The sequence below is a fragment of the Phacochoerus africanus genome, chromosome 5 (assembly GCF_016906955.1).
Source record: "Phacochoerus africanus isolate WHEZ1 chromosome 5, ROS_Pafr_v1, whole genome shotgun sequence".
Classification (NCBI taxonomy): Eukaryota; Metazoa; Chordata; class Mammalia; order Artiodactyla; family Suidae; genus Phacochoerus; species Phacochoerus africanus.
In genome coordinates, this window is record NC_062548.1 from 123,429,842 (window position 1) to 123,449,718 (window position 19,877).

The 19,877-nt window shown below is 41.6% G+C and overlaps 1 long non-coding RNA gene and 1 pseudogene across 1 annotated transcript in view; both read left to right on the forward strand.

Annotated features, from left to right (window-relative positions):
* The window catches only part of LOC125128320 (uncharacterized), a 159,843-nt gene that overhangs the window by 124,342 nt on the left and 15,624 nt on the right, over positions 1-19,877 (forward strand). The window lies entirely within an intron of this gene.
* Positions 11,041-11,429, forward strand: LOC125128319 (28S ribosomal protein S21, mitochondrial-like; annotated as a pseudogene).

Genomic DNA, 19,877 nt, shown 5'->3' on the forward strand with positions numbered 1-19,877 from the left:
GGCCTTTATCCTCTCAGAGAGCCTGCCAAATTGTAAACCTCATCTAATAAGCCTCTTCCCTTCTCAGCCCACAGTTCCTAATCTTCCTCTGAGAGCATGGATGCAGTTTAGTCCACAGGCTTTTATTGAGCATTGAGTGTTTGCCTAGGCCTGCAGTGGGGCTGCACCATAGGTCTACAGGTGCACAGCCACGATAGTCACATGTTTGCATTTGCTTTCTACCATAGCGCCTGGATGCTAAGAGGCAGGACAGCTCTTATGACATTTACAAAAGGGAGGAGTGAGTTGCAGAAAGGTTTAGTGACTTGTATGATTCATACTCACCATGGCAAAGCCAGGACAAAGCACCGAGTTTCTGGTTTATGCTCATTGCTCCTTCTCTGCCCTGTGACTGCACCACCACTGGACCTTGTAAAGACAGACCCGAGCTTTGGGATAGAACCTGCTATCATGCTCATATTCCAGATGAATTGAGGGATGGAGAACTTAGGTAATTTACCTAAAGTTAAATGACTAAGCGGTGGCGGTGGGACTTGAACTCGGGACAGAATGAGCACAAAACCCATGCTGATAACCATCAGGTAATCCAGCCATGGTTAAAGGAAGGGAATTGTTCCTTCTGACTTTGAGGCAGAATGGACACTCGTCAATGGAAGACAGAGGGTTTTGTGCTCCAACTCAATGGAAGGAGGAGCTTGGTCACAGACAATGTTGAACGAGGAAACGGGTAACCTTGTAAGACAGTGGGCATCCCATTTATTGGGTGTCTAGGTTGTTGGAGAGGCTGCAAAGCAGTGGTCCTGCTTTGTGGAAAGTTGGACTAGGTGGCTTCTGAGCATTCTTCTAGTCTTGGTCTCCTAAACTTCCATGACGTCAGAGCTTACCATGGAATTTGCCATAAGTAAAAAAGTCACATTCAGAAGCTCCATACAAGTATCCTGGAGCTGGGGGATAGAAAAATGATTCTTCACTTTTAGGACATTTCCTTGAAGGCTTAAGGAGTTGTGACAAGTCACTTACCTTGAGAATGGCGTTGATTCCACCAGTGATACCCAATGTGTCCCCTACTCCTGCTCTCTGTCCTGCCCTTTTTTCTCCCTTGGGGGCCCCATCTAAGACACATCCAAAGCTGACACTTTTCTCCTATGCCCCCACTAATTTTTGTGAAAAATCCCTCAGAAAAGACTAGAAAAGAAGTAAATTGGAGTCTTTATTTTGTCCTCAAGACCAAGGTACCTGAGCCATGCTCATTTTCATGTTTGGTTTAGGATCTGATCCAAACTGATTTTCAATCTCTGTATTGTAGGAATTTAGTTCCTAATATGTCAGCTCCATCCCGCTGAGTGTTCCATCAACACCCTTAACCCAGTTATCTGCAGGGACTTTGACCCTAGACGGGGAGTCCCAGATGGAAGCCAGGACATTGCTTCAGGACGGACTATGAAAAATGCATGTAAGATAGAAAAATGTGAATTATGTGTGAAATAAACAAAAGCACCAGGCAACATGGAATTCATGTCAACAAAAGCTTGCTGCAAGCCATGGCTTGCTTCTAAGGGGGAAACAGACTCTGGCGCCCGGGGAACAGTAGCAGGGAAGGACTTTTTGCACAAGAGTTGCAGAAACAAAAGAGATGACCTGTTTTGACTGTAATTGCTTTCAAATTCTTACGTTTTCCTTTTTTTTTTTTTTTTTTTTTCCCCGCCTCTGCCTCCCCCAGCGTTTGTTGTGCAGCTGGGGAAGTAACTGATTATTCAGCCTGTCTGAGCCATGAAGATGGGAATAATTGACATTTATAATATTTTAACATATTCAAGAGAAGAAAAGAAACAGTCCAAAGGGTGGGGCCTCCACCTGACCTTTGTGTTGACTGTCACCCAACTGCATGACTGGATTCATTGGGTGAACAAGGAGATGGCAAGTTCTCAGGAGGATTCATGCCCTGGAATGTCTAGCTCATTTTCCAATTAAAATATTAAATCTGTGGAGTTCCCTGGTGGCTCAGCAGGTTAAGGATCTGGTGTTGTTGCTGTGGTGCAGGTTCAGTCCCTGACCTGGGAACTTCTGCATGTCATGGTTGCAGCTGAGAAAAAAAAAAAAGAAAAAAATTTAAAAATTAAATCTGATAATGTTAAACTACATAAACTTTTGGTGCCACCATGTGAAAATGTTATATTAGTTTCTAAGCAAGGTGCAGAAATCTAAAATGATCATTCCCTTACTGAGAGATAGTTCCAAGTAAGAGACAAGTGATACACACATTTTTAAAAGCAAATTATTTTCAGTTATTTAAAATGATTACCCTGTTCCTCTCTGGATCACTGCGGGAGACTCAGGCATCCCAGTGCCATAGAATTTTATGTCAAATACAATAAATAGCATTGTAATTATGTTCTGCAGGGGGTGTGCGCAGAGCTCGAAGTTGGCTCATAGCCACCCTTGCTACCACCAAAACGGCCTTCCTAAGGTATTCTGGGAGAAAGAGCCCTGATCAGTCCAACTGGCAAGTGTTTTGCATAAATACATCTCCCTTTACAAGGCTGATGAGATTTTGTGGCCCACAAACCACAGCCTCAACTCAAATCCATGACCACCACACACTTTCGTGAACGTGGGAGGTACCACTTCTTGCTCTCACTTTTCCAAATGGCTCCTGGGGCTCATTGCAGCCCTTTAAAGAGGGAGGCAGTCTGCCAGGTCTGCTGAAATGAGGCACCCTAAAATAAAATTTGCCTCTGTGGATAGAGAATATTCAGTTGAATTCCATTCCATTAATTCAATACGCAGTCATTGAGTGTCAATCATATACCAGGTTCTGTGGTCCTTCCTGGAACCTGGGCTCATTTCAGCCTTTTCTCATCCCCTTTCTAAGTCTTGGTTTTTTCATTTATTAATTTGTTATAGATGATAATACAACTCCCTGTGGATTCCTGTGAGCCTAAATGAGAATGTATGTATAGTGCACCTGGCCCATTGCCTGGTACATGGTGGGCACCCAGTAAATGCAGTGTCTCTTGCCCTCCTCCCCTTCCTCCAAATGGTCAGAAACGCTTGTCCAGGAATCACTCCAGCGGGGGCAGGAGGTCTGTAGAGAGTGTCTTTGATGAAGTTTCCTTTTTAGGATCATGTTCTTCCATTGAAGCAGTTGAGTCATCCTGCCAACCTTGTAGGGTTGTAGGGGAGTTAGATGGGATAATGTCTGAAAAGTGCTTAGCAGAGCTTTATTGACTCATATATTTTATGCAATGTTATGACTATTTATCTATCTGTCTATCTATCCATCCATCCACCATTTATTTTGTCATCACTGTTTATTTTCTTGGTTTGGAAGGGCTTGGATGCTGAAAGACCAGTTGCTCCTCTCCACTTCTGTTGTGATTTTCTGGCCCCTTAAAGTTTGCTTATTCCTTCTTTCACCCCTCAAACCTTTACTGAGCATCTGCTAATTGCGCCATACTCTGCAAAGTCCATGGGTCAAAAAGACAGGTTGGGTCACCAGAAATGGTCTTACAGGCAGGATCCATGACCTCTGACAGCTTATGGTTTGTTGAGGAAGCCAGAGAAGTAAGCATATCATTTCAATATCCTATAATACGTGCAGAAGCAGAGGTCAATGTGGAGGGATGTGGGAGCACAAGTAGGCCATGCGCCTGGCTGCGGGGCTGGCGGGAGAGTGGCCAAGGATGGCTCCTGCAGCAACAGCTCAGCAATTGCATATTGAAGGACAAATGTTCTCAGTTCTCATGACCTAATAATTACCCGTCACATTTGTGTCCTGGAAGCATCGCAGGTCATAACTAGCAACCCCAAGGTCTAAATTCTGTCCCCAGAATATGCTTCATAGGTGGCACAGTAGGCTGGGGGGAGTTTCATCCCCTGGGGCAGAAACGAACCTTCTTCCTCCCTTTCACTCTCAAGCACTTGTGCCTGAGCCTACGTTCTCTTCAGGTTTCCCATAATGCGTCTTGCCTGTAGGCCACCCCACCCAGTGGTGTCCTCAGGATGGCTTTGGGGAAAACCTAGCCAGTGCAGGGCCAGGAAGCACACCCGCAAATACAGAGACAGTGCTCACAGGAAGACTCACAAGGGAAAGAGCCCAAGACCACCCACCTCCCTAGTGTCCACCTGCTGCTCTTGCTTTATCTTCTGAGAGACAGAATAACAAAGCTCGTGCCAAGGTGATGAGGGCAAGAAAGTTCACAAAGCACAGGGTGGAAGCAATCAGTGAAGAAACAGGAAGTCCATGGCCCTTTATTCCTGGTGCTAAGTGTAGAAAACAATGCTCTAAAATGCCAGCATTGGCTTCTTAGTGCCTTTGCCCACAGGGCAGGAAATCTTCCTTCTCATCCCAGGACAATTTCAAGAGCCCTGCCTGAGAAGCTTTGTGCCCCCATCCAGGCCTGTGGTGGAGCTGGGGTCTGGGCATACCCTGTGCTATATTTCTCCTGTCCATTCTTTCCTGCTGTGTCTTCCTCTGGTCCTAAACATCCTGTTCATTTCCTGTCCCACTTTGCTTTCCCTCAGGAAGCCTTGAAAGTGGCCCCAAATCTTAGGAAAAGTCAAACAACTAGGTTAGCTTTCAGGATTCCCAAAGAAGTAAATGGGAGCATCTGTTATGAGGCACACATTCTCTTTTTTAAAAGATTTTTTTGAGTAGTTTTAGGTTCACAGCAAGATTGAAACGTAACGGAATTTTCCTCTATATCCCCTGTCCCCACTTAGGCACAGTCTCCCCCATCATCAGCATCTCACATCTGCACGGTCCCTTTTTTACACCTGGTAAACCTGCATTGACATCATCATCCCCCAATGGCTCTTGTCTGTAGTACTGTTCATTCTTGGAGTTGTACCGTCTGTGGATCTGGGCATATATATAATGACATGTATCCATGATTATGATATCATGGAGTATTTTCACTGCTCTCAAAACCCTCTGGGCTCTGCCTATTCAAACTTGCCTTTAGCCCCTAGCAACCATTGATCTTTTTGTTGTCTCCATATTTTGCCTTTTCCAGAATGTCATACAGTTGGGATCATATAGTATGTAGCATTTTCAGACTGGCTTCTGCATTTTGATATGCATTTTAGTTTCCTCCCTGTCTTTTCATGGCACATTCAGTTTTTAAATTTTTATGCATGCAATGCTAGGTCCCAGGAGTGTGTCCCTGCTCACTTTGAAAGGTCAGGACTTCTTGAGGTTCTGGGAGCACACAAATCAGACCATTGGGTCTGTAGATTTGGGGTGGATGGCTGGGGAGAGGTTGGCTCAAGTTCTTCACTTTTAAGCTGAGGAATCTCATCCCCACCCTACTCTGTGCTGAAACTGACCTCAAGAGGAGAATAAAGGAAATTAATTCGCTTTAGAGGAGATGACTGAGTAATTGATGTGAACTTCTTCAGAAGGGTCCCCCTTCAATAGCCATTATTTATAGTAATAAACCTAGAAAATAATTAGTAATGGAAATAGTAAAGGACAGCAATTATAACATCAACTTACTTGTATACTGTGCTGTGCAACTGATATAGCCCTTTAACTCTGATTTCTCACTTGAGTCCATAAGTGTGTTGGTGGAGACGGCAGGAATGAGACCAGCGATTCCATTTGCAGATGATGAGGTCAAGTTTTTCTGGGGCCATGAGGCATAGCCAAGTTTACACAGCGGGTGTACATGGCAGAGCCAGGATTCCAAATCAGGTCTCTGACACCAAGCTCATTAATGTTTCTAGTGTGTAATTGATCCAATTTATTGAGAAACTACTGTGCTCTAGACCCTGGGCTGGGGGCAGGAAGAAGGAGATCCCTGAGCAAGACAGTAGTGGTACCCCCCAATTCCTTGGGCACAAAGTACCATGCATGTAAGCCCAGCTGTGGGGCACAGAGGCAGCGGTGGCTCCCTTGCAGTGGATATCAGGGTAGGTTCCAAAGGAGAGGTGTCCTTGAACCTAGGCCCAGAGGATGGTCAGAGTGGTTATTACCAAGCAGGACATTTAGTCAAGCTTGTTACTACGGCGGAACCTCTCATGTAACATGCAGTGTCAGAAGGCTAAGACATTCAGATGGATGAGAATGGGGTTCAGGAGTGAGCAGTGGCCATGAAGCTTTTCCTCCAGTCTCACCCATGCCCCTTCTTAGTCTCCTCAGCCTTGGCCTGCTCTGTTTCTGGCTTGAGGTGGTTGGTGCTGCAGACAAGGCACATTTTCAGTGGTTGGTGTTTGGGGAGGTGGCCGTGAGCTTGATAGGGATGCTTCTTCCAGGGCTTTCAGCACAAGCCTCCCAGCTGGGTACCAGTTCCTGGGCCTCCATGCAGTTGTCAGGAAAAGCATTGATTCCTTGGAGGCTCACAGGGGCTCCTTTCATCTGGCCCTTCTCAGATGTGAAGGACACAGAACAGAAATTGTTGGGAGGCCTGGTTAGCAGGGCGTGAGGGGAGGGAGGGGAATCAAAATTCAAAGCCAAAGCCCCACACACACTGCTCTATGGCAGCTCATCAGTTTTCCCTCCTCTCACCCGCGTGGGAGCCCGTGTGCTCCCCGGCCGGCCGCATCTGGTAGCAATGAATAAAGACGGGGTGGCGGAGGCAGGGCTGGAGGTGGGGGCAGGAGGAAGGTCTACTTAAACAAAATGTGTTTGCTCACACACATAAAACCACAGGCCTCCTGGAGGCAAGCACCCCATCCGGGCCCCCTCATTCTTGAATTTGTAATCAGGAGCATGTGATTGAAGGATTGAAGCCTTTACACCTACCCAGAGGAGTCCGATCCTCGTTTCTTACCTAGGAGGGCCTGGGCAGGGAGGATTACTCAGGGTCTTCCCAGGGGGAAGAGGGTCCCCAGTCTAGGTGGGAGAGTCCGTCAGCTCTCCCGCACTCAGCAAGTGCTGCAGGACCCGTGGTGCCTCTGGCTCAAGCAGGAGGGAGGTGGCTGGGACTTCTTTGGCTCCCAAGGGATGAAGCAGACACTTTGGAAAAGGTAACTTTAACGCCCACAGGGTGACATCTGACCTTCACCTTGCCTTTTAGGCCTCCAGGATCTGAGGTCTGCTTTGGCATTATCCCCATCAAACTGTACCATGTTCACTTCAAAGCCAAACCTCCAAGCAAACAAGAGGTAAGAAAAGTGCCAGGGAGGCAAAAATGCTTTTGGGAGTTACTAAATACTTCTGGAAGGGAGACAGAGCAGGTGAAGGTGGTCTTGTCCACAGAAAGGAAAAAAGCTTCCAAACTTTCTTTTTAATAAGCCCTCTCTTAGGAAACAGCCGGGAGTGGGCAAGGCCCTGGAGGCCCCTCTCAGGTCCCTTAAGAACGAGAAATGGGAAAACAAGGTGCCATCGTCCTCCTTTCTTTCTTCTGTGGGCCCGAGGAGGTAGCGTCCTCGTGTTGGCTGTGTGGTCCTGTGTCTGCTCTGTCTGTGGGTCTGTGGCAGGGCTTGTGGCTGGTCCTGAGGCCCCCACTGGTTCCCACCAATGAGAAGGAGAATCAAGAAACCACCTCACCTTGGACTCCTCATGTTCGGATTCTCTGAGGACTGTGTTCTGAGAGATTCTAGCCAGTGTTTCTGTTTCTGAGAACTCCACTGCCTTAGATGGTGGGCAGGTGGGCGATGGGAGGGAAGAGAAGGGGAGGAGGAGTGGGTAAGGCGAGGGGTTTGGTGGTTTGGAAGCTTCCCCACCCTTTTAGACTAAGAGGATCAATCCACCAGAAGGTAGACTACACTCAGGCTGGGGATGAAACAGGGCCTGGGATCAGTGTCCCTGATGTAGAGGAGGCCCCCGGGTTGCGGGGGGGGGATGTGAAGGATGGGGCTGCATCTCGTTTTGTCTGGGTCCGCCCTTGACCGCGTGCTCTACATACGGCTAAAGGGTCATCTTTGGTGAGCCAGCTAAAATCTTGTATCCCTGTTGAAAACTCTGTAAGTGTGGCCGGCGCTGACCTGCTCTGTGACCCTGGGAATTAGCCTTTTAATTCCCAAGTTTCCTGCCTATCTGTGAATTGGGAATTGCATGGCCCAGACTCCTCAGCAGCCTTGGGGATTAATGAAAGCCTTGTTCACAAATCCTTCAGAATCCATAAAGGTTTAGATCGATAATTAACAAGAAAGAGAAGGCATAAACATTTCAAAAATATATCAACTCCCAAATCTATAACAGCCAATAAGTCTGAAAACTGAGTGGCCACAATTTCCCTCAGTGACAGGCAGCCCATGCACTTTGAAAAGTAATTCTTCAAAAAGCGTAAATTACCACTTGGGGAAACCTTCCATGTATGCCATGGCTATGGATTTATTAAGTGTAAATGAAACTTTTAAATAAATATCTGGAACAAAAAATGTATTTCCCAATCTAATCGGGCCACAGAGGCAAGAGTTTTTAAAGTGCTGTGTATCCTGGACTCTGAGGGAGGATAAAGCTGAGAACGTTTCCTTAGAGATCACTTTGCTGAGTCAGCCACTGCCACACAATCTTCCTTCCCAAACTCTTCAGACACCTGGATCCTCTTGATATTAGCCGAGAGCAACAAGGGTACGAAAATCCCCGGGCCTCTTCCCCAACCCCTCAGGGAATCTGACAGACTCTCAGGCATCTTGTTTCCCTAGAAGATCTGGCTTTGGAATTTTCTCAGATTCTGAAGCAATGTGCTTCATCTGTTCAACTCCCCAAGCAAGTGTTCCTGCCACATTGTCTTCCCTCAAAGGGCAGAATTGACCAGTGTGACTTTCTGCTCTTGGTTAGTTTTGTGGCTGCTAAAGAATCCTTCCAAGAAACTAATGGAAAACAAAATACAAGATAGAAAGGACACATCTGAAAGTCAACCAGCCCCCTGAATGCTTGATAGCATTTCCTGCAGTATATACAGCAGTACTCAAAAGACCGCGTCTCTCCTCGGCAGTCATTCTAGCCCTTCTTTTTTGGAGCTTCCCAGATCCAGGTTTGGGCTCTTAGTTGCGTTAAATAAATCATAGTCATTACTTCTCCTGTTGCCAAAGAATGATGTGGGAACTCAGGTTTAAGCTAATCACCATGTGGCATTCTCCGTTGGAGGGAAAAATTGTTTTGTCAATGGTCAGGAAGTACACATTCAAACAATGAGGTGTAAGATTATATTTTTAAGGGGCTCTCAGTCAAATTTTCTTTGATCATAAGAAAATCCTCAGGAAGAGATGGTCTCTCACTCCTGTTGGAAAGAATGAGGAAGGATTGCTACTTGTAGCTATCCTGTGATAGCAAAAGGGAACCAGCCTTAGGATAAAACTGAACCTATGGAATGGAGAACAGTGACGAAAAAGGCATTGGTCCTTGATGACCTTCTAGAGGAATTGAGTTGATTTATTTTCCCATGAGAAGTTCAAGTTCTAAGATGAGCCTCTTAAGTACCATGAGAATTAGGGTATTGCATCGATTGTTGACACTTCCAGCCTATTCCCGGACGGAGATGTTAGGATTGCACTACAAATCAGCTTTTAACCTGGGAATGGAAATGAGAGGCCAAGAATAATTTTTTATAAAAGGTTGTCTCCCCCAGGCAAAATTCTTTTTAAGCTCTTGCCTAAAATACTCCTGAATAGTCTCCTAGGAAATACAGAAGAATTTTCTAGTAGGAGGGAGCCAACAAAAAAACTTTCACAGTGCTGAAACCTTAATGTATTTGCAAAATTGTAAATCTTATCTAGGTTGAAATAGACCATGGTACATGTGAGCTTATTTTTCTCACATTCTTTCCTTATAATAATGGTGATAGTTGATTGTTTCCTTTCTTTGTTTGGAGTAGTTATCATAACACCAAAGACTGGACTACTTCGTTGTGTCCATTTTCTTGACAATTTTCAAAGAAAATGCACCCTTGGACCTTCTAATTTTCAGAATAATGGGTTATTCTTGACTCAGTCCAACCCATCCAAATCTCTTGAGAGTTGAAAATACCCATGACAGACTGGATCTCAAGAAAGGAGCCAAATACTTTGGAAGAAAACCCTTGTGTTTGTCCTAGTAAAATGCCCTTACCACCTCTGTGGGTAATGTTGACTCCTTTACAGGCAACAACCAACATGAGCACTAATTTCTTCTTGGGCCTCCTTGGTCTTCCCTTGAATTGCAGACTTTGTTTTTTCTTTTGCAGTGATCGACATCGTTTTTTGTTAGCAGTCAGTTTTTGCATATGGCCACATCTAAAATATCCCCGGTTAAATCACGAGGGGAAAACTCTGATGCAGGCTGTACATTTTATTTTAGTTCAGTGGATATTTTGGAGCCCTTCCTGTATGTAAGCTCCATTGCTAGATACTCAAGCTCCAGAGTGAAGAAGATGTAGCCTTTGTCTTCACCATCTAGCAGGACAAATACATAAATGTATAAATGATTATGTATCGTGTATTCTAGGATAGAGGAATACATACTGTGTTATTGGAGCACAGAAGATAGTGAAACCAGCTGGGGTAGGGTTTTGGTACAACCTCACAAAGGATAAAGTATTAAAGTAAAAATTTGCAGGTCAGGAAGAAAAATGAATAAAATACACTGTCCAGAATTCTGGGGATGCAGGGCCTATCTCACATGCTATTATTGAGCAACAAAGTACCCTCAAACCTAGTGGCTTAATTGTGAAAACAAGAGCAATCATTTGTTTTGATAATGAATCTCCAAATTGGATAGTGTTCAGCAGGGGTATCTCATCTCTGCTCCATATGCCATAAGCTGGGGTGGCTCAACTAGGAGCTGGAGGATCCATTTCCAGGATAGTTCACTCACATGGATGATAGTTTGGCGGTGACTCTTGGTTAAGAGCTCAGCCAAGGCCAGTTCCTCACTGTGGACCTCTCTATGGACTTCTTGGTCTTCCTCACAGCATGGCAGTTTGGTTTCAAGCATGGGCATCCCAAGCGAATAGGCAAAAGTGCAGGACAGTATTATGCCCTAGCCTTGCAAGTTACATAATCTCTTCCACTGTACTCTTCAATCAAGGATGTCAAAAGTGCCAGTTGAGGCCAGCTTCATGTCAGCTACAGGTGCTGAGAGGTCCTTTAGGCTGAAGGCTTAAATCCAAGGTCATGGCAAAACATCTGAAGTTCATTGCCAGTGCTGTGATGGTACAAGAGGGGAACGTGGAAGGTGCATACAGGAGCCTAAACAGAACCCTCACCATGGATGGGCTTGTTGAGGACATAAAGCGATGGCAGTACTATCAAAAGCCTTGCCGTCAGTGACAGAGGGAAAGCTATGAAACCCTCTGGCTAATCTACAACCTGGAAATGGCTTGCGAGATCAACCTCTTGATGTGGAAGAATTGGGTGGGTCCATGGCAGGGCTGCTAACGCCCGTGGATAGGAGGCCCAGATGAAAACCCTTATTCATTTATCTCCACCTCTTTTCTTTCTCCAATCCCATTTTCTCTCACCTTTCTTACAGTAAACTCAATCACATATATAAAACTTGCATATATAGAAGCAATCCCATCAGTTAACAGTGGTGCTGCTTTCATTAAATCAAAGAGGAACTGAGTCAAAAAGCAGTCTAGGAGTAGAACGGTGATTACTAAGGGCTAGGGTTGGAAGTAGGGGAATGGGAAATTACTGTTTAATGAGTATAGAGTTTCAATTTGGGAAGATGAAAATGTTCTGGAGATGGATGGTGTTGATATTTGCACAACAATGTGAATTACTTAATGCCACTGAACTGTACATTTAAATGATTAAAATGGTACACTAAAAAAAAAAAAAAACAGATGTCAGAAGGACCTGCTCAATTTCAAGGGAACAGGCTATAAATCCAACTACAAAATGGGAGAATTGTCATTCACATAATAAAAATATGTGGATAGGAGATATCATTGTAGCTTCTTAAAACATGTTACAAAGTCCCAATCCTAGGTCCCGTGTTTTTAGAGAGCTCTGATTTGGCCTTACTGCAGCCATGCTCTTTCCCATAGTGTGAAGAGTATGCAACCTAGAACACCTGCCTATCTAGCAACACTTTGAGAACATACTCTTAGTACTTGGGACTCAAATGACCTGTTCAAAAACCTGAACCTACATCCAAGGATAGTGTGGGACTCTTCGCTGAGTCTGTTCTCTTGCGAGTGGGATGTCACCATTGGTACATGCACACTAGGTTGTGCAGTCCTAAGCTGGAGATGTGACACAATGGTGGCAGTATTGGGCGTAGTTTGGGTGTGTACCAACAAGAAGGTCTTCTCAGTGAGGGATAAGAAAGGAAAAGGAGAACGTGATTAAATCTGTCAGGGGAGCGAGCAGGGGTACAGTATGGATGATGCGGGCAGGCCGTGAGGTTCAGGTCTACAGCCAGGGACTGACTTTCTCTATTCGTCATATTCCACAGTGGAACTCTAAGGAATGTGAGGGTTATAAATCAGCCTACCCCTACCAATATACCCACTACCTAGATTTTATTATTGACATTTTACTACTCTGGCTCTATTATCTATACATTTCTCTCTCTATATCCATTCTTTTGTTTGTTTGTTTTTGTTTTTTGTTTTTTGTCTTTTTGCTATTTCTAGGGCCGCACCCGCGGCATATGGAGGTTCCCAGGCTAGGGGTCGAATTGGAGCTGCAGCCACCGGCCTACGCCAGAGCCACAGCAACGAGGGATCCGAGCCGCATCTGCAACCCACACCACAGCTCACGGCAACGCCGGATCCTTAACCCACTGAGCAAGGGCAGGGACCGAACCCGCAACCTCATGGTTCCTAGTCGGATTCGTTAACCACTGCGCCACGACGGGAACTCCTCTATATATCTATTCTTAAGCTATCTTACTTGTTTAATGAAAGCCAAAGTAAATTACAGCTTTACTTTCAATATCCATACATTCCCCCAGCAAGTACTTCAGCCTCCAGGTTATTTATTCAAGTTCGATATTTATTTAAATATTTTATTTTGATATGAAATGAAAATGTGCACATTTAAGAGTAAACCTACCAAGTTTAATTCACAAGCCTATATAAACAAAACCTCTATTAAGTAATTAAACATTACTGTTACTCCAGAAAATTCCCTCATGCCCTTCATATACAACCTTCTGACAAATTTTCCAGAAGCAATCATTATTCCTATTATTTCTACTGCAGAATGATTTTATCTGTTTTAACATTCATACAAATGGAATAATACAGTGTGCATTCTTTTGTGTAAGGCTTCTTTTCACTCAGCAAAATGTTTTTGAGATTCATTCATGTTATTACATGTATCAGTAGTTCAACCCCTTTCTTGTGGAGTAGTATCCTTTTCATGAATATACAACAGTATATCTATTCTTTTATTAATGAATATTTAATTTATTCTTAGTTTGTGCCATTATTAATATTATGATAATAATGTCATTAACATTGTGTAAGTTTTTTGGATCAATTTATGTTTTCAGATATCTTGGGTAAATACTTAGTAGTGGAATTAATGGTTCATAGCTTGGTGTATGTTTAATTTTAGAAGAAATTGCCAAGATTATTTTCCAAAGTGTTTGAACCATTTCATATTCTCACTAATAATATGAGAGTTTCAGTTTAATAACCTACCCAAAGCTTGTTTTTATCAATCTTTTGCCTATTTTTCTTTCAGTTGTTTATTTTTATTATTGAATTGATAAAGTTACTTTATATATCACGAAGACCAGACTTTAGTCAGACATAAGTTCTGCAAGTTTTTTCAAGTTTTTGCTTGCTTACTTATTTTCTTAATGTTGTCTTTTGATGAACTGAAGCTTTAAAGTTTGATTTTAGTTAAATCATCATTTTTTTTTTTTTCTTATGGTTTACTGCTTTCTGTGACCTAAGAAGTCTTTGCCCGGCACAAAGTGAAAAATATATTCTCCTATGTTTTTATCTAAAAGTTTATGGTTTTGGAGTGCCTGCATGGCCCAGCAGTAACAAACCCAACTAGTATCCATGATGACATGGGTTTGATCCCTGCCCTCACTCAGTGGGTTAAGGATCCGGGGTTGCTGTGAGCTGTGGTGTAGGTCACAGACACGGCTTGGATCTCACATTGCTGTGGCTGTGGTGTAGGCCAATAGCTGTCGCTCCGATTTGACCCCTAGCCTGGGAACTTCCATATACCTAAAATGCAAAAAAATAAATAAAAGTTTATGGTTTTAACTTTCATATAGAGGTCAGTGAACTATATCAAAATAATTTTTATTTATAATGTACAGTAGGGTTCAAGGTTAATTTTTCTGTTTTCTTTTCTTGTGTTAATGTACAGCTGCTTTACAGTGTTGTGTCAATTTCTGCTGTACAGCAAAGAGACCCAGTCGTGTATGTGTGTATATATATATATATATATATATATATATATATATATATATATGTTCTTTTTCCATACTGTCTTCCATCATGTTGTATCCCAAGAGAGTGAATATATATAATTTTTCCCTGTGTGAGTATTTAGTTACTCCAGCATCATTTATTGAAAGGATCTCCTTTCCGATTCACTTTCTTTTGCACTTTTGTCAAAAATCATGTAACTACAATTGGGAATTTTTTTTTAAGATCTATTCTGGTCATTTTATCTATTTTTTGATCCCTGTGTCAATACCACTTATCTCAATTACTGAACCTTTGGCTTTTGTTTCAAGATTGCTTTGGATATTCAAAATTCTCTGCATTTTACTAAAAGTTTCAGAATAATCTAGTCAGTTTCTTCAAAACAGCCTATTGAAATTTTGATTGAGAGTGCACATCTAGATAAGTTTGCAAAAGATTGATATTTTGATAATATTGAGTCTTTTAATATATGAGTATGTTATGGGCTGAATATTTATATTCTCCCCCAAGTCATATGTTGAAATCTTAACCCTCAAGGTGATACTAAGAGCTAGCACCTTTGGGAAGTGATGAGGTTATAGCGCTGGAGCCCTCGTGATTGGGATTAATGCCTTTATAAAGCAGACCCTAGAGAGCTTGCTTGCACCCTCCCACTGTGTGAGGACACAACCAGACGTGCAATCCAGAAGGCCCTCTCCTGACCATGCTGACACCCTTGCCTCAGACTGCCAGCCTCCAGAACAGTGAGAAAGAAATTTCTCTTCTTTAGAAGCGACTCAGTTTAGGGTGTATTGATATAGCAGTCCAAATGGACTGAGACAAACAGGTTATGCTTTTCATTTATTTATAGATTGTCTTCAATTTATTTAAGCATTTTTCTTTTTAACTGCTTTTAATGGAGCTGTCTTGTTCATCATTCGTTATACCTCTTCTTTGGTTATTTCCTTTTTGGAAATTTCCCCCTAAGTTCTTACCTCTATGGTTGCCCCAATTCTTTCTTCTAGTTCTTCAGGCCAGAAAGACTGTAGATTTTCCCTAGGGTTTATCCTGAGTAAAAGCTGTAACAACAGGGAATGTGCAGAGTGTCATTCTTTCTTCTAAGGGTTCAACTGTCTCCAGAATTTTAGTACTTTTGTTTGGCTCCAGTAATTTTAGATTATTGTTGTTGTTGTTGTGTGTGTTGCTCAACATTTATAGATTTTATCTGCATGAGAGACCCGTCTATTAGGCGTTACTAAACTATACTGCAGCAAATCTCCTACTTTCATTTTTGAAGGAAATTTAGGTAGATAGATAGATAACAAGAATATATTAAAAATTTCAATACTTTTGGGAGTTTCACTGTGGCTCAGCAGTAATGAACCCAACTGGTATCTGTGAGGATGCGGGTTTGATCCCTGGCCTCACTCAGTGGGTTAAGGATCTGGCGTTGCCATGAGCTGTGGTGTAGGTTGCAGACACAGCTCGGATCTGGCGTTGCTGTGGCTGTGACGTAGGCTGGCAGCTGTAGCTCCGATTGGACCCCAAGCCTGGAAACTTCCATATGCCATGGGTGTGGCCCTAAAAAAGCAAAAAAAAAAACCAGAAAATTTTTTTTCAGTACTTTGAAGATATTGTTACTTGTCATTTTGACTTGCATGGTTTCTGTTGTGAAATCAGTTGTCATTCTTATTATTCCACTGTATGTAGTGCATCTTTTTTCACCCAGGAATTTTTAATACTTCTTTATCTTTATCATATCAATTTTACTAAGATATTCCTAAGTGATTTTTTTATGTTATTATTTACATATCTTGGAACTAACCGAGGTTTCTGTACTTGTGGGTTAATATTTTTTTATCTGTTTGAAAAATCCTCAGCCAGTATATCCTCAAATATTTCTTTTCCTTATTTCTTCTCTTTTCTCTTCTTTTTTGTTTTAAGAATGTCAGACTATTTGGTATTGTCCTATAGATTTTGGATACTCTGCTCAATAATTTCATTATTTCTTTTTCTTTCCTCTTTTTCTTTCTCTTCCACCTCTTTTCTCTTCATGTAATATCAGTTGATTTATCTTCAAGTCATTGGTTCTTTCTTTGCTTTATCTAGACAATTATTAAACTCTTTATTTTTCTTAGATATAGAAATCTGTATTTTCTGTTTAAAAATTTTTTATTGTAGTTGATCTACAATGTTCTGTCAATTTCTGCTGTACAGCAAAATGACTCAGTTAAATATACACATACGTGTGTGTATATATTTATAGTTTTTCTCATATTATCATCCATCATGTTCCATCACAAGTGTTCCCTGTGCTATACAGCAGGACCTCATTGCTTACCCACTCCAAATGCAATAGTTTGCATCTACTAACCCCAAACTCCCTGTTCATCCCTCTCCCTCCCCCTCCCCATGGGCAACCACAAGTCTGTTCTCTATGTTTGTGAGTCTGTTTCTGTTTGTAGACAGGATCATTTGTGCCATGTTTTAGATTCCACATATAAGTGATATCATCTGGTATTTGTCTTCTGCGTCATAATTTTAGTGGAAATGTGCAATATATAGTCTTTTTTCATTTAGCATAACAGATTTGAAGTTAAATTCGCATTACTGCATGTATTAGTTAATTCACTGACTTATTGCAGAAAAGTATTCCATTGTATAGACATACTGCAGCTTGTTTTATATGTATCATATATATTTATTTATAGTATATCTTTTTATCCTTTTAATCAATAGACTGTAGTCATGTCTCTCATTATTGATATTGGTAATTTGTCTATTTTTCTTGGTCAGTCTGGCTAGAGATTTTTTAATTTCATTGACTATTTCAACAAACCAGATTTTGATTCATTAATAATCTTCACTGCTTTGCTTTTGTGACATTATCATTTTATTAGTTTTTGCTCTCTATCTGTGCATGTATAATAATTTATCTTTTGTATTCCATACTGGAGTTTGAGTTTCTTTTCTTTTCTTTTTTAATCCTTGTTGGAGTAGTACTTCAAAAATTCTCATAGTGAGGACCTGTGGCTGTCAAACTCTATTTTTTCTGTATGTGTACATGCCTTTATTTGGTTCCTATTTCACAATAAATTTTGAGCTGTATATAAAATTCTAGATTTTGACTATTTTTCCTCAGTGCTTTGAATACATTAGGCCACCAATTTCCATCTTTTCTTGCTTTATTGAGTTGTCTTCTTTGTCTTATTTTTAAAACTTTGTGATAGCCTACCTTCTTTCTCCAATTTTTATAATTTTACTCTTTATTCTTGGTTTATATGGCATTCACACATGACTACAGTAGTGGAGGTGTATTTCTGCCTGCGAAGTTGTGTCTTCTTTCCTGTAAAACTTTTTTTGTCTTTTTGTCTTTTTTAGGGCCACATTCATGGCATATAGAGGTTCCTAGGCTAGTGGTCTAATTGGAGCTGTAGCCACTGGCCTACACCACAGCCACAGCAATTTGGGATCCAAGCTGCATCTGCAACCTACACCATAGCTCACTGCAATCCCCACTGAGCGAGGCCAGGGATCAAACCTGCAACCTCATGGTTACTAGTCAGGTTCATTAACCACTGAACCATGACTGCAACTCCCCCTGTAAAATTTTTGATTCTTTCCATTTTCTTACTTTTCCATTCTCTTTATTTGAAAATACATACTTGATGACTTTTTTCTTCTAACTCTAATAATTCCTCTGTATTCTTTTCCAATCTGCTATTTCCTCTTTTATTGTGTCCTGTGTAGGTATTCTTATATTTTTTTCTCCTTTTAATGACTCTATTTTCCAATTCCTGTTCTTTTATAATTTCTGCCAATTAATTTTTTTATTTTCATTTTCATATAAATTCTTTCTCTGATATTCCTACATAAATTTATTTTGTAGTTTCTCTCAGACTAGCCTGTAAAATTAATTTCATCTGAAAAGAATAGCTTTTCAATCTGTTAATAAGTTTTGGCTGGCTTCCTTGTAACACTTATTTGTGCGTTTTAAATTTTACTCTCATTGATTTTATTTTATTTTATTTTTTTATAATTTGTTTAATTTTCCCACTGTACAGCAAGGGGGTCAGGTTATCCTTACATGTATACATTACAATTACATTTTTTCCCCCACCCTTTCTTCTGTTGCAACATGAGTATCTAGACAAAGTTCTCAATGCTATTCAGCAGGATCTCCTTGTAAATCTTCCTTGTAACACTTATTTGTGTGTTTTAAATTTTACTCTCTCATTGATTTTAAAGCGTATTTTCCTCATTCTTTTCCTCTGTGTGTATCCTTCTTGTTTTATAAAGTTTGTAAGTGCCACCTGGTAGCTTTCCTGAACTTGCAGACCAGCCTGCACCTTCTAATGGCATTTCAGCACTCCTTTCCTGAGGCGTTTTTGTGGAACTTTCAAATCCTGTTATTAAGTCAGCAGGCTGCTTGGTTCTATTCCTGATCTTTGCGCTCTCCTGCACCCTTATGACCGCAGTCTCCCGTGAGTGAAAACTCTAGTTAGAATCAACAGCAGCTTCTTCTGGCCTTTTGTCATGGTTGGGAATTTCCCTTACAGCACTATAAATCAGACACTAAACCTAGATTTAATCTCCCAGTTTGCATGGAGGACTTTTAGTCCATTTTCCCCCAAGGGGACTAGGTTACTGGCTACCACTGCTTTGGTTTGGATCATGACCCAGAAACCTTGTGGCTTCAGCTCTATCCACTGCTTTGCATTTAAGTTCTATTTCAGTCCATGGTGATATTTAGTATGATTTTGAGCTCAACTCTGTCTTTTGGATTTCTCTTTTCATTTTTAATTTATCATTGCTCTATGTTTAACGCTGACAAAATATACTAGACACAAATATGGTATATCATCTTTATCAGAACTCTTCCCACTTTATAAATGGAGAATGAAGGCTTAGTCTAAGGTCTTAGAGTGAGTTGATGGTAGAGCCTGAGCAGACACTCAGGTCTCCAGACTCCAAGCCCTGGGACTTTTCACTGTCCCCAAATGCTCAGAAACTGACCCAAAGGGCAGGTCTCAGCACTGAGCTGCTTCCTGCCTTCTTGCTGGAATGAGCTAGGAGGCAGAGACAGCTGCCGAGGAGAGTCACCTGATGTTTCCTGATAAGGTAGAGAAGATGTTTCACAGATTTCGTCACTGCCAAATTCATGTCTGAGTCAAAATCCTTCCTTTCAGCAGGCTGTCACAGTTTGAGTGAAGCGCCTCACCCCACAGTGTGTGGTGCCACATACAGTCGATGACCTTTGCGTTCACCACCGCAACTGAAGCTCTAGAAGCAGTGTTTTCCTTTTGGAGGTAGTGTAGCTTCCTTGTAAAGGAGAGATAAAAGAAGAAAATTGATTTTCAACTTGAAATAGGCAAACATTTCATTGTAGGTTGTACAAATAACTAATACAATTGTCATTTCAAAAGTGTCACTCAACTTAAGGGAAAATGTTCCATGTGCTATGTGTATATGCAGGAAAACAGTTTTTAACAATTTCTGGTTGCTGAGAGCCATTACTTGATCAAACACCCATTCTTCATAATATGGCATAGTTATACAATTAAGGACTATCATTTTAAACTATTTAATTCCTTTAAAAATCTGTAAAGATAAAATTAAAAAGCAATT